The following is a 13,291-nucleotide window of genomic DNA, read 5'->3' as shown; positions in this document are numbered from 1 at the left end:
AAATTTTAGCACAAAACAAGTTGATGTTGTGCTACTTCTAAAAAGCAGATGCCATGCAGCAAACAAACCTAACGGAAATTAATTAACAGTGTACTAAAATCAGGTTTTGCTTTGTAGCTACTTACACCTCAAATCATAGTAATTTGTATTTTGTAATTGATGAAATACTTTGTAATTTGTGTAATTATGTTGCTAAGCACTGCTGAGGAGGGATGCCTTGAACAAAACACTTTAACCCACTAATAATGCACAGAAGTACCTTCTTAATTGTTTTATAGTTTGTCTATCAAGACACACGGTAGTGTGTCGTGTGGCCCAAGAAGCCGGCGCGTAACACCTGTGAGTATATTGACAGGAAGAAAGAAAATGCAATTTTCGCACCTCCGTAGTTCTGTGCTTCTTTGATGAAACAAGACGATTTTTACTGTGGACATGCCCTCCAACTTCAGCACTCCACATTCCAAATTTGAGCGAAATCGCTTCATGCGTTTTTGCAATCATAAGGCACAGTAAGGCACAGTAAGGCACAGCAATCGTAAGGCACAGTATTACACAAAAATGGCACAGTATTTGTCATACCAATGAATGTATGGAATGTTAATTATGTGATTTAGTTGAAAATCTATACTACAAGGTGACTTCTTCTAACTGATATCTCTACAGGGTGAATTGTTTGTAGCTTATCTCTATACAGGTTACTAGTTTCTAGCTGATCTTTTGAATTCATTTCAGGGTGACTGCTCTATTAGAGTATCTCGATCTCGCACTTGCTACACCATGTTTAATTTCATGTTATAATTCCGTGGTTTTAAGTCTGATTCTTCTACACCATTGAAGATCCTTTCTAAGATGATTACTCCATCTGTACAGTGAATTTCAAAGCATTACCCCAAGCGGTGCTTCTGGTGGGCGTGAAAAGTAGTCGTTTTTCTATTAGTTAATCTCGATTGCGTAATTGTTACACACTATTGGTTTTTTCGTTGTATCTCCCTGGTTTTTAGCTCGATTTCTTTCAAACCACAAAAGCTTTGAGGTTCAATAGTTAACCTATTCACCTACCAATTTTCAGCTTCTTCCTGTAAGCAGTTTACCCTGTAGGCATGACAATGTTTTGGTGTTATTTTTCGCGAATAATTGCTAATAACTCTTTGCCTGTTTATCGTATTCCAGCCAAATTTGGTAAAGAGATGCGTCTTTATACCCCGCCTTCTTTCTGTGTGCCAAATTTCAAGGCAATCGGATATTGCGTTCGCATTTTATAACGGTTTTTGTAAGTGTGCGAAAAGAGGAAGAAAATAAGATGAAGAAGAAAAAAAACTCCAAGAAACTAAGTCAATTTTTGAAGTTACATATCTCGTGAACGCTTCAAGCGATTTCGCTCAAATTTGGAACGTGGAGTACTGAAGTTGGAGGGCGTGTCCACAGCAAAAATTGTCTTGTTTCATCAAGGCAGCACAAAGCTACGGAGGTGCGAAAATTACGTTTTCGTTCTTCCTGTCAACATACTCACAAATGTTGCGTGCCGGCTTCTTGGGCCGCATGACACAATACCGTGTGTCTTGATTCCTAACAGCAAGAATAAACAACCTCTTTGCTCACTTCAGTGCATTCCTTATGACCAAAAACTGTAAGCAATTCTGTGGTCATGTGATCCAATTGTATAATTGGTTGTTGCACACATAGCCCGATTATCAATTGCCCTCAGCAATAACCAATAGATTAACCGATTATGGCATAACCGATTCACAGCCCTAATGTTGTGTATATAATATTATACACTGAACACTGTGCCAATGCTACACTGCTGATGCACTGGTATTTACACATATCAGTGGCCTATAGTTACAACAGAATCTGTTGTGCCATATCGGAATCATACACCAGTCACAGTATGCAAGTATGCCTTCACCACCTTGTTGTGCATAGCCTCACAGCTTGACTGAGTCACCTTCAGACGCATTTAATACTTACAATCTAAACAAATCTACTAATACCACTATAGCTCACTTGTTTTTCAAACTTAAATAATCAGTTTGGTGCTGTGTTTTTCTGACACCAGTGAAACCCTGTTGCCTGTGTATGAATTTATTATTATTATTATTATTATTAGCAATTTACAGTGACCTGCACTGAAGGTCTGACAGCAACATGTGCTGCAGCCTTAGGATTACCTAACCTAATTTCAGGGACTTAGACCTAATGACTTGACTTACTGAAAAGGTGTAACAGAAAAGGGGCCAAAGTAAGGAAAAAAAATCCCTCCAATCCCAGGATTTGAACTGCAGGTAATTTGTATCATTTCCGCTGGCATACAAACTACTCTGAGTGCTGGCTATGGCACTGTTTATGGGTATGTTATCATGTTGATACAGTGGTCACCCAATTATCCAAATTTTCTGTTATCCATACTGTGTAGGTGATTGCTATATTAGAGTATTTTGTCTGAAGTCTATTTTCTATTAGAATAATTGAACAGGACTCAGCATATAAATGAATGGGTTTTTATTATCTGTAGCTGTATATTGGGTACCTGGTGGTCTGGTGTCAATTGGGGGAGCAGCCCACCCAGCTGTAACATCAATGGCATAGGCGGTGGAAGGGTCTGAAAGTTGGGGGTGCTGAGGTGCCTGTAGTTGTGGCAGAAGTAGATCCCAGACGTGGGGGTCATGCTGACGAAGGTATCATTCCTTGCAACTCTAAAGTAGCCCCAAAATAAAAATATACTAAAGGCACCCAAGGCATCCACCTTACTCTAAATGTGTACATATAGTCTAAATTATATGCATAGTTTCACTGTACGTACTATAACAGTAACAATAGGTAATAAAAGTAGGTTATAAAAGTACTAAAAGGTAATAAGGTAGCACATTAGGTAATAATAGTACTGTTTTACTCAAAGAGGCCAAAATGTTTTCTACATTTCTTCATTGTTAATAAAATCTTTTCCAATCTTTAGTAGGTCTAAACTGTCATTCAGCTCCTTGTGTACATAAAGAAGTAAACAATTATTAAGCCTCTTTTCAGTCATTGTAGGCCTCAAGTAAGGAAGAACATGTCTTAAAGCTGAAAATGTTTGTTCTGAAGTGGCCGTTGTGATGGGGACTGTTAAATACAATCTTAATTGCTTGTGTACTTCGGAAAGCATACTTTTATACACTGTTTGTGCATTCATCGCATCACAAATAGTTCTTACACTTGTTACCTTTCTGACAGACGGAAGAGCTACCTTGATAGCATCAGCAAGCATTCCAAGTTGAGACTCCTATCGACTGAAATTGAAATCATCTTTGGAACAAGACTGTTGTATTGGACAAATGTTAGCTGATCTTGGTAATTCAAGCCATTAGCTGCATTCAGTAAAACACTTTCCAATGCCAGCACAGGTGGCAACAAATTTCACTGTTCAAATTAGGGCTGGGACGAAGCTTCGAATGTTTCGGTGGTTCGAAGGTTTAGTAAACTTCGAATTTTAAAAGTATTATTCGAAGCTTCGTAATGCACTCATTGTTTACAAAAGAATTACAAATAAAAGTCGTTGTCTTTATTGCAGTTGCTTATTGATCTTCCGCGATCGATGTTCGTCTCTTCGTGGGTGCCACGCCCACTTTTAAACCATCAAAGTTTAGCTTCCTACCATAGTTATAGCCTTGAAACACCTATAAAGTGATAGATATTGCAGGAAAACGTCCGTTTAGCCATTAGTTGATGTTTACCTATGCATGATTGCAGTATAGCAGACACGCCCATTTGCAATCGATCGATCGATCGCGTCATTCAGTACTGCTGCCATGCACTTTCCAAATGCTTACAAACTTATTAAATAGGACTAGAAAGATAAAACTTCAGAAGGATGTTAGTAGGTAAAAGAAAACCTGTAACTTGAAAGCTAACACCGAAGCTTCAAATGTTCGAACATTTTATAAGCAAATATTCGAAGGTAAAATTCAATATTCGTCCCAACCCTAATTCAAATCTGTCATTCAATTCACCGATGAGCAAGTCACAAGCTTCATTATATTGCTGGTGGAAGACTCCATTGGTGTTGCAAATTGATGGGGTCTGTTCCCTTGGTCTAGTCTCCTAGGAGCTCTTCTATACCGTGGTAGTTTTGGTTCCTCTATTTGTAATTCTTGAGCAGTACGAACAGCTTTATCATAGCAACTCTTGAAAGCCTGGTCATTTCTTTGTCTTTCATAGAAAGATTTAGCAAGATTGACAGCTGACAAAGCTTCTTGCAATAAAAGGTCCTTTACTTGTAAGCCTCGTGATAATGATTCCGAGGCACCAAAAAGAATGTATGCTAATTGAAGACCAAAATTTATAATGTTTGGAATTTTAACAAAGTTTCTAGGATCCCTCCTGCTTTCATACCATACTCATCATGAGTTGTCTGATTAATCTCCTCCAATGTTTCCAGTAAAATTTTATAACCTTTGAGAACAGCTTTAATTGTTACATGTCTGGTAGTCCAACGAGTCAGACAAAGAGGTTTGATAGTAACTCCTGTGTTATCAGGTTGCGCTAGTACTTGTGAAAAGAGACTAGCTCTTTTGGTGAAAATTTTATTAATTTAGCAATCTCTCTAACAACCTCCAGAGCATCTTGCAAAAATACAAGTTGCTTACCTACATCCTGCAAACATAGATTAAGCTTATGAGCAAAACAATGCACTGAAAGTGCAGATGGGCTTTCATGTTTAATTTGAGTAGCAACACAATTTCTGCATCCCTGCATATTTGTACGCTTGGCCTCTACAAAGGGACAGAGGAAGGCTGCAGTGAATAAGAATATCTTTAATAGCATCACAAATGGCATCAGCAGTAGTGTTGGTGAGGCAAAACAATCCAACTGGATCTTCACTAATTTCATGGATTCGTTCACCCATCTAATAGAAATATTTAGTTGCTCTCTGCTTGCAATATCTGAAGCCTCATCACCCATAATTGCGTACCAGGCTGGAGAATTTTGTTTTATATTCTGTAATAGTGAGCATAATAATGTATTACCCATTAAAGTAATCTGCTCTGTAACAATGTCACGTGACATATATTTTCTTTCAGATAACCAATGTGTTATATCACTGTTGTCATTTGTCCATACCTTCAAGAGCTGATATAAATTACCCTCAACTTCAGTGTGTCCTCTAATGTCAATTCCATGGCGAAGAAGGTATTAGAGAGCACGAAGCTGCTTCAACAAACCCTGTCTGCAGCTAGCTCATAATGTGCTCATTTGTGAATTAAACTGCATATCAACGGATGGCTGCTGAATAATTTTCCATTTCATTACAGCCTCTCTATGAGCATCAGAAGCTTCATGGTTGGCAAACCTTTTAAGTGCTTTTCGCCAATTGTTGAAACCATCTGTTGAAAACGTATTTTCTGCTTTTTTGCTAAATGTTAGCAATCCATGATTTGTAGCATACTTACAATAAAAGCAGAAGGCTTTTTTTCTTTCTTCACAAACAGTTAACCAAGGATGGACTTTGTACCATTTGCACATAAAATTTCTTCCACCTTTGGCAAAGCTACCAAGAGTTTCTTTGTCCTGCGGCTGGAAAGGAGAGTTCATATCAACCTTGCAACATGTTCCGTGGCAATCTTGCACAATTATTGAATCGTCCAACTCTTCAATAGGAACTGAGACGGCTGGTGAACTCCTAGCATGGGTGTAAATAACGTTTCGCTTTCAGGACAACCTGTTTCTGGGCAACTGTCACCTTCAATTTCTTCGTGAGTTCCTCCATCATCGGAACTACTTATAACTATCGTGCATGGTTCTTGAGAATGACTCGTACAAGGTTCTTGGTCTTTGTCTTCGACATTGTCACTTGTAGAATTATCACTGACTGTCCAAATTCTTTGGGTGACAGGCCCATTTAGCCAATCATCCAGTATCCTCTCGGTGCTTCGTCGCTTAGCCATGATAAACGTGCAGAGCGCATTAATTAAAACAAGTCAAGTGATCTCCGTGATGTAATAATTAGTCTAGAATGGGGATGCTAAGCACCCCTCTGATGAAAGTTGGGGGTGCTCTAGTACCCCTAGCCCCCCCCCCCCCCCTTCCACCGCCCATGAATGGGTACCTGGTGTAAACCGGGGAAACAAATGCTCAACCGTACTTGTCTTACTTAGTGGAGTTGGGGTCATTGTGGAACTTTGGGTTCCATGACCTCTCTGTGATATCTGGACAGATCTCCTAGCACTGCCCCAAGATTTGCCTGCACAAGGCTCAAGTGGGAGTGGTTCACAGGCATCCCAGGGCTGGTTTGCTGGACTGCAATAGCTGTATTTAGCACAGCTTCCATAAGCTTCGTGTGTGTGTGCATGTGCGTGCATGCGAGATAGACATGTGCATCACATGCTGGTCATGTGATAATTCACTTTACACAAGTTTTCATGCAAACATCCTGTAACTCCTTATATGGTTAAATACATTTTTATAGTGTGGTTTTGCTAGTCTGTATAAACAGAACTAGCTTGTATTTGCTGCTATGTTGACCAGATCATTCGTAAGAAAGCTTTAGCTTGTCATTCCCAATTCAGGGGAGAGTTACGACCCAAGTTGGTAGTCACTGCTAAATAGAGCTGCGATCCAGGGAAGTTGGGAAGTCTAGTATCTGCCTTGGTAAACTACAGGAGGATATTTACCCATCCGTGTGGTGGCTGCTGACTTACCTGGCTGACTTAGACATCGCCTTCCCAGCTGGCAGGTGGCTGTACAGAGTTAACTCTACTACGGGTCTCCTCAGGGTTTACAACCTAGCTCCACTTGTACTCATTCCACAGCCTCATTCAGGTGGCTCCCTTGAGTCACACGGCACTGTTGACTTGTGTACAGAGACAGTAGTAAGCTGTTGATGGATCTTCGGATGAGGGGTGCCAGTACAATAAGCGTGAAACAACATCACACTAGAGTGCTAAACCAATGTGTTTGTCATCAGGCACATGAGAGCAATAACTCTTCTTAGTTGAGTCACATGATGCTGAATTTTTTGATTTGAGGAAATTGTATGAAATATGCTTTGCCGAGAGATGGACTGGCAAATGACAGTCAGCTTCCTGGCCAGACTCCAGGCTATGTTTGATCATCTGCAAAATTACACTGTTATGGAGATACGGTTACGCAGGTGGATTGTGAATCTGTACCTCATATTTGGGGCTGGGCAACTTGACTTTTTTTACGCTGTTGTGTGAGCCAAGCAGAATAGACGATGCTTTGTGGAATGTCCTCACAAAGTGGTAGTGATTGCCTTAGATAAAGTCAAGCTGCTAGGGCTAGCAGTACTGTTTCACAGATCTGATAATGACCAACAGAGCAGGATTCAGACTGATAAAACCATGTGAACTATTACACTGCCAGCATGCTCCTGTAGATCTGGACAGCCACATGAAGAAGAGGCTGCTAACAATAATTAATGAGCTGGGTCATTTGTACTAAAATGATCATATGATGCCATGGATATACTGCAAGACAAAACAAAAATTTGGAGAACAAATGTGGCTGAAATGCAATACCAGAATTTCATGGATATGTTAGTGTGCACAAGTATGTGGAGCATTGCTGAGCAGACTGTAGCTACATATAATAATAGCAGCTAATAGTATAGGGCTGAACGACACTGCCATTTTAGTATCATGATCGATACTAAAGCCACTATTCACGATACTTACAAATAAGTCAATCATAGCTGGTGCCACATAATGTATTGCTCAGCATTCCTGCAGGAAGTCCTTATAGGTGATAGCAAATTAGCCACCATCATCCTTGTTTACAGTAACAGTTATTGTAATTGAGGTTGTTATGGTGTTCACACTTCTCTGCAGGGGAAACCAGATGGGTGGACTTTATCATTTATAAGAATTCTTAGCCAAATACTGCATAACAAATGGATTTTTAATGACAGTAATGTACAGGCATGGTATCACAATAGTTAATAACAAAATATTGCAATATCGACACTTTCAAAATATCGCGACATATCGCTAAAACGGTAGTATCGCTCAACCCTAGTTAATAGCAGGGACAACCACACACACAGCAATTATCAGCCTAAGGGCACATTTTGTGTATGTTGTGTTTGTTCTTTCCATCAGCGTTCAGTACATGGGATGCAATTTGGCAGTGAATATTTATGTAGTTTTCTCAGGGCCCATATCAGTGATCAGAATGGGCTCTCCTGGTACTAAAAGGCTTCAGGTGGAGAGCTATGCATCATCACACAAATTTACCAGCTGGAAACTGCACCTTCTTCGCACAATGGCCTGCCAAGTGAGGCATTATCCCATTCCAATCACAAGTGAAGGTAGCCTAGTTCAACGAGACTAAAGAAACAAGACCATCAAAAGTGTTTTAACCAACACAAACTAACCTCCAGCAATTAGTAGCAACTTCCAATCATGTTGTTCATTAAGCGAACATAGCAACCACTCAGTCTTCCAATAAAAATAGTTACTGTCGCCAAGTTTCAAACACAAATGAATAACAGTTTTCTTGTACGAAGTAGCAGGTTGAAGTACTATACTGATGTGTTTCCTTATTTCGCTTTGTGTTCCAATGGCAAACAATACCATTCGTAGTCATTATGATGTCACGAACAAGACTGAGTGGCTCCGGAACAGGGTGATAAGTTAGTCATCACTGGGTGATAACTAATATATTGTACAGTAGCAGCACTGCTCTGTCTAGCTGTATGGTAGTTATAACCTAGCACGGCACTTTGACACTCCCACACACTGGGATTTAACATTAATTATTTCATTATTTATGACATAATCTCGACCGCATTATTATACAGTACGATAGTACTGTATAGTAGGGACCACAAAGGAGTATGCGTGGCCCATGGGATAGCATCACCCAAAAACCACCCTCAATTTTCCCTGATGACGATGAGGCAGTATTGGTTTGGTAAAACTAAACCCAAACAAGTTTTCAGATCGACTTGAAATGCTTTCAACAAGTTGCTACAAAATTTAAAAAAAAAATTAACGGAATTTTCTACTGACTGACTGACTGACTGAGTAACTAACTGATGCCTTCAGACAAGTGTAACTCGATAACAACTAAGGCTACGGGCTTGATTTTTTCACTGTTTGACATCGCTTCGGTCTGATAGGTGCCGTTTGACATACCGCAGTACGTACAGTGCATTCTTCATGGACTTACCGGTGTCCTCCTTTGTGTCCCATTCATCTTTGCTGACAATGAAAGTGTCGACTTGGCGGTAACACGTGATGGGTTCCCTTCGTAAAAGAAATCGTCCGTATTTTTCATAGTGGCTATTATGATACCAGAGGTGCTTTTTAAACAGTTCTTGGTTTGTATTGCTGTGTACATAGCCGACAACAAAGTGTAATAGATACTTCACTTTCTGACGATGATATAACTGAGGTGTGCGGTACCATTTCTTTCTTTCAGTGTACATGGGATTGCAGAGGTGCTTTTCCAACAGTTCTTGATTTGAAATGCTGCATAACACAATGAACATAGCTCACAACAAAGCATAATGCATATTTCACTTTTCAGACGATAATTGGGGGATGCGGTGCCATTTCAGATGTAGTATGCATGGGTTCACCAGTCATAATGATTATTTACATAATAGTTAGACATCAAAACACAGGGTTCTACGGAATTTAGAAACCCACAAGGCCCTGTGTTGTGGCACACGACCGAAGTGAGGGTGCTACTACAGGGCCTGAGGGTTCCTAAATTCTGTAGAACCCTGCGTTTTGATGTCTAACTAATTTATACCACACTTCTTGTTGTACCTTCATAGCTGCTTGTGACATGAGAAACGTAGCATTAACAAGCCCAATATACCTCCCTGTAACTTTTAACGCTACTTACATGCCCATGCATTGCCTATGTTACCCGTTGCTGTATTTGGTGGATCACGGGTTGATGGATCACGTGATAAACATATTCCACTGTTCACTGGAGATGTTTATAAGCGTTGCGTCTGTATATAACCTATGATTAAATATACTTGATATAATAATTTTACAAAATGCTGCACACATCACTTCGTTGCTTAGCTAAATGTCCACATACCATTCCTGGATTTAGCTAGCTACGTGATCACTGTAACAATTGAAGGTAAAGGCGCTGACATCACATTATTACATTTGTAGATTAGGTCTACTACCTTTGACCAAACAGAAGTGTTAAAGCCTAAGCCAGCTAGTATTTTTTTCTTTTGTCATTTAGTGGGGTGAGTGAGACTAATTACAGCCAACCCATGCTGCAGCTGTAATCCTACGATCATTCTATAATTTACTTTCCTTTCTCATGGGAGGAGTGTTCCCTGGCCACCAGACTGCTGAATTGACCTGCTTTCCTTTTCAGAATCTTCGCTTCAATAAAGATCGTCAATAGCTAATCATCTCGGCAAGTTAACTTACTCAGCAGTCGATAAAATCCAGTCTCCTCACACCTATCTATCCATGGCTAATGATGTACACGTGCAGCACCAGATAGTGGACTATATGACGTACTATATATGTATGATTGTAAACGGCCGTAGCTAAATCTGTAAATCTGGAACGGGGCTTAGGCATTTTAGTGATGAAGTGAAGTGTGCAGCATTTTGTTATCATTAGTAAAATAATTATTATACCAAGTATACTACAACACTGACACAATACTTATAAACATCTCCAATGAGCAGTGGAATATGTTCATCATGTGATCCGTCGATCTATGATCTGCCAAATACAGCAACCCCAAAGTTACAGGCAAATAATCGCCTGTTTTGTATCGCCCCAGAGACAGGGACGTGAACAAGGGTTCTACAGGATTTAGATACCTGTAAGTATAGCCAATGAAATTCGAGTATTTAACCTTGCTGTGGTCTAAAAAAAGGTAACAAGTACACAGAAAAATTTGGAATTCTCAACTAGAGTAGGGACCATAGCACACCGATAAGAAGTACTGAAACAAGCTGCAGTAGTGTACAATATTAAATCACATTGAAACAATAAGAAGTGTTATATCCCTACTGTGCTCAAGATACCATTATGGAAATGCACAGTAGGGATATAACACTTCTTATTGTTCTACTGTGATTTAATATCATGCACTACTCCAGCTTGTTTCAGTACTTTTTATTGATGTGCTATGGTCCCTACTCTAGCTGAAAACTCCATTTTTTTCTGTGTACTTGTTATACTTAGTTACATAATTATTATTAATGCTTTACAGTGACCAGCGTAATTCCTACTAACTAGACACTTGGTATAATATTATTATACCGTATGGAGGAAAACTTTTGTGAAGGGAAAATTTGGCAAATCAAAGCCAATTATTAATAAAATTTGGTGAACTTTAGTGAAGCGCATACCCACGTCTGATCGAGAATTTAATATTTTAAGACTATGCTGCAAATACAAGATCAAACTACAGTGTATAGTTCACCCTCTGAAATAGTGGACAGGCATAACAACACCCACGTTGTATCTGAACTTCAGGGTTTGAGGATAAAACATGTCCTAGTCAATGGCAAGACAGTTTTTTTTTGCTCAATGATTTGGTAGCTCTTTGTGACACAAGTAAATTGAGGGACTGCTTGGTATCCTCAGCAGCAGGTTTACATGCTTAAAACTATGTAACAGTAAGCGAACTACAATAGTTTTCTAACAAGCAAAAATATTATGGGGAAATTAGACAAATTCATCGTCATTAACCAAACTTTGCTGGCACCAAACCCATACAGCAGTCGAAAACAGTAACAACAAAACATCACACCTAAATAAACAGGATATTGAAACTAAGTAACCCAAGAATTCAATCACATGATCACAATTCCCACAAAAGAAATCCCCAAATACATCAACAATTCTCTATAACTAAATAAAGTAACACTACAAATTTGGCAAACCACTTATCAAAACTGGTAACGAAAAATATGCATGATCTCATCTGCCTTTCTTCTTCCCATCTAGAGGTATCATCACTAAAGTACCATTGACTTCACCTGGATCTATACTTGCATCTACACTAGTGAATCATCACTATACTTTGGCCAGGTGAAGTAGAAATTGAATGTCCATTAGTGTAGCACCAGATATAGATGACCTCCCTTTATTTCTAAAATCTGTACAAGTTTTCCTGAATTGCATGTGCAACAACACAGGCTAACAACGGTTGTCAGGCGGCCATGTTTCAGGATAACTTTCTATGACACACATTAGGCCACAATGAAGATACAACATTTATCCACTAACTACTGGGTATAGGAAACAGGGCTACGTTCGAAACAGAATTCCTCAACATTGTATTTGTGAAATAGGCAACTAAAGTAACTTTGATATGTTACTCACTACACCAGTTCCAACCGTTTCTAATGAACTGGGTACTATTCATTCAACAATAATTATTCAATTCCCAGCAAAAACAATCCTGCAAGATCCTGCAGGAAATGACCGGATTCTCCTGCAAGATCCTGGAAAGCTCTTGCAGGATTCCTGCACAATCCTGCAAGAAATGACCGGATTCTCTTGCAAGATCTTGCTTAAAATTCTTGGAGGATCGTTTTGCCTGGGTTAATACTCATTCGCTTCAATATGGACTATCACAAAAAACAAACAAACACCTTTTCAGTCACAGGTACAACATTGGCCCGAAACGAGGTCGACAGCTGCATCTTACCTATAGTTACAATCACATGCATACCGTAAACCTTAGGAGGTGCAGGAGCCTCGTACCCAAGCCGTTTCTTATTTCAGGACTTGGGTGTGGGGAAAAGGCTCTGATGTACTGTTTCGATACTTATATATATATATATATACAGTATATAATACCTCAGGGCCGAACGTCAGAAAGCCGGGTGGATAACAAGCCGTGAAAGCAAAACTTTAATGTTAGTCGTGATAAATTCTATAAATCGCTCAGTTGCTACAGCAGATGGCGCAGTTTTTAGCTGCATGAGCTTTGTACATCTGGAAGATCCTGCTGATAAAACTAATATGAAGCCATATGGCGCAAGGAACATTCTTTCTTGTTTGCGGTTTAATCTGGATCAGAACGAAATGACCATTGGAGTCTACGAACCGAGAATAGTGCGAGAGTAAATAAAGCTGTATTCTGCATTAGCCTACTAGCTACATGACACTAACCGTGTCGAGCTCCTGACATGAAATCACCACGTTTGGTTGTTTTCTTATCAGTACTACCACCAGTAAGTAAGATAAAGAGTTCGTTCCTTCCTTGACTATCTTTGTGTCCACATGAGCGGTGGTACCCGGTAGTAATAGCAGATTTACGCGGTAGAAAGAAAAAAAATTCTCTC

General features: G+C 39.5%; 1 protein-coding gene across 3 annotated transcripts in view; it reads right to left on the bottom strand.

Annotated features, from left to right (window-relative positions):
• Positions 1–13,278, bottom strand: part of LOC136247059 (uncharacterized) — a 214,554-nt gene extending 201,276 nt beyond the window's left edge. For all 3 annotated transcript variants that reach the window (XM_066038662.1, XM_066038663.1, XM_066038664.1), the window contains exon 1: positions 13,119–13,278. The gene's annotated coding sequence lies outside the window, so the exon portion shown is untranslated. The remainder of the gene's footprint in view (positions 1–13,118) is intronic.
• Positions 13,279–13,291: the final 13 nt, after the last annotated feature.

This window comes from Dysidea avara, chromosome 2, assembly GCF_963678975.1.
Source record: "Dysidea avara chromosome 2, odDysAvar1.4, whole genome shotgun sequence".
NCBI classification, from domain to species: Eukaryota; Metazoa; Porifera; class Demospongiae; order Dictyoceratida; family Dysideidae; genus Dysidea; species Dysidea avara.
This window is presented reverse-complemented; position numbering and strand designations above follow the sequence as displayed.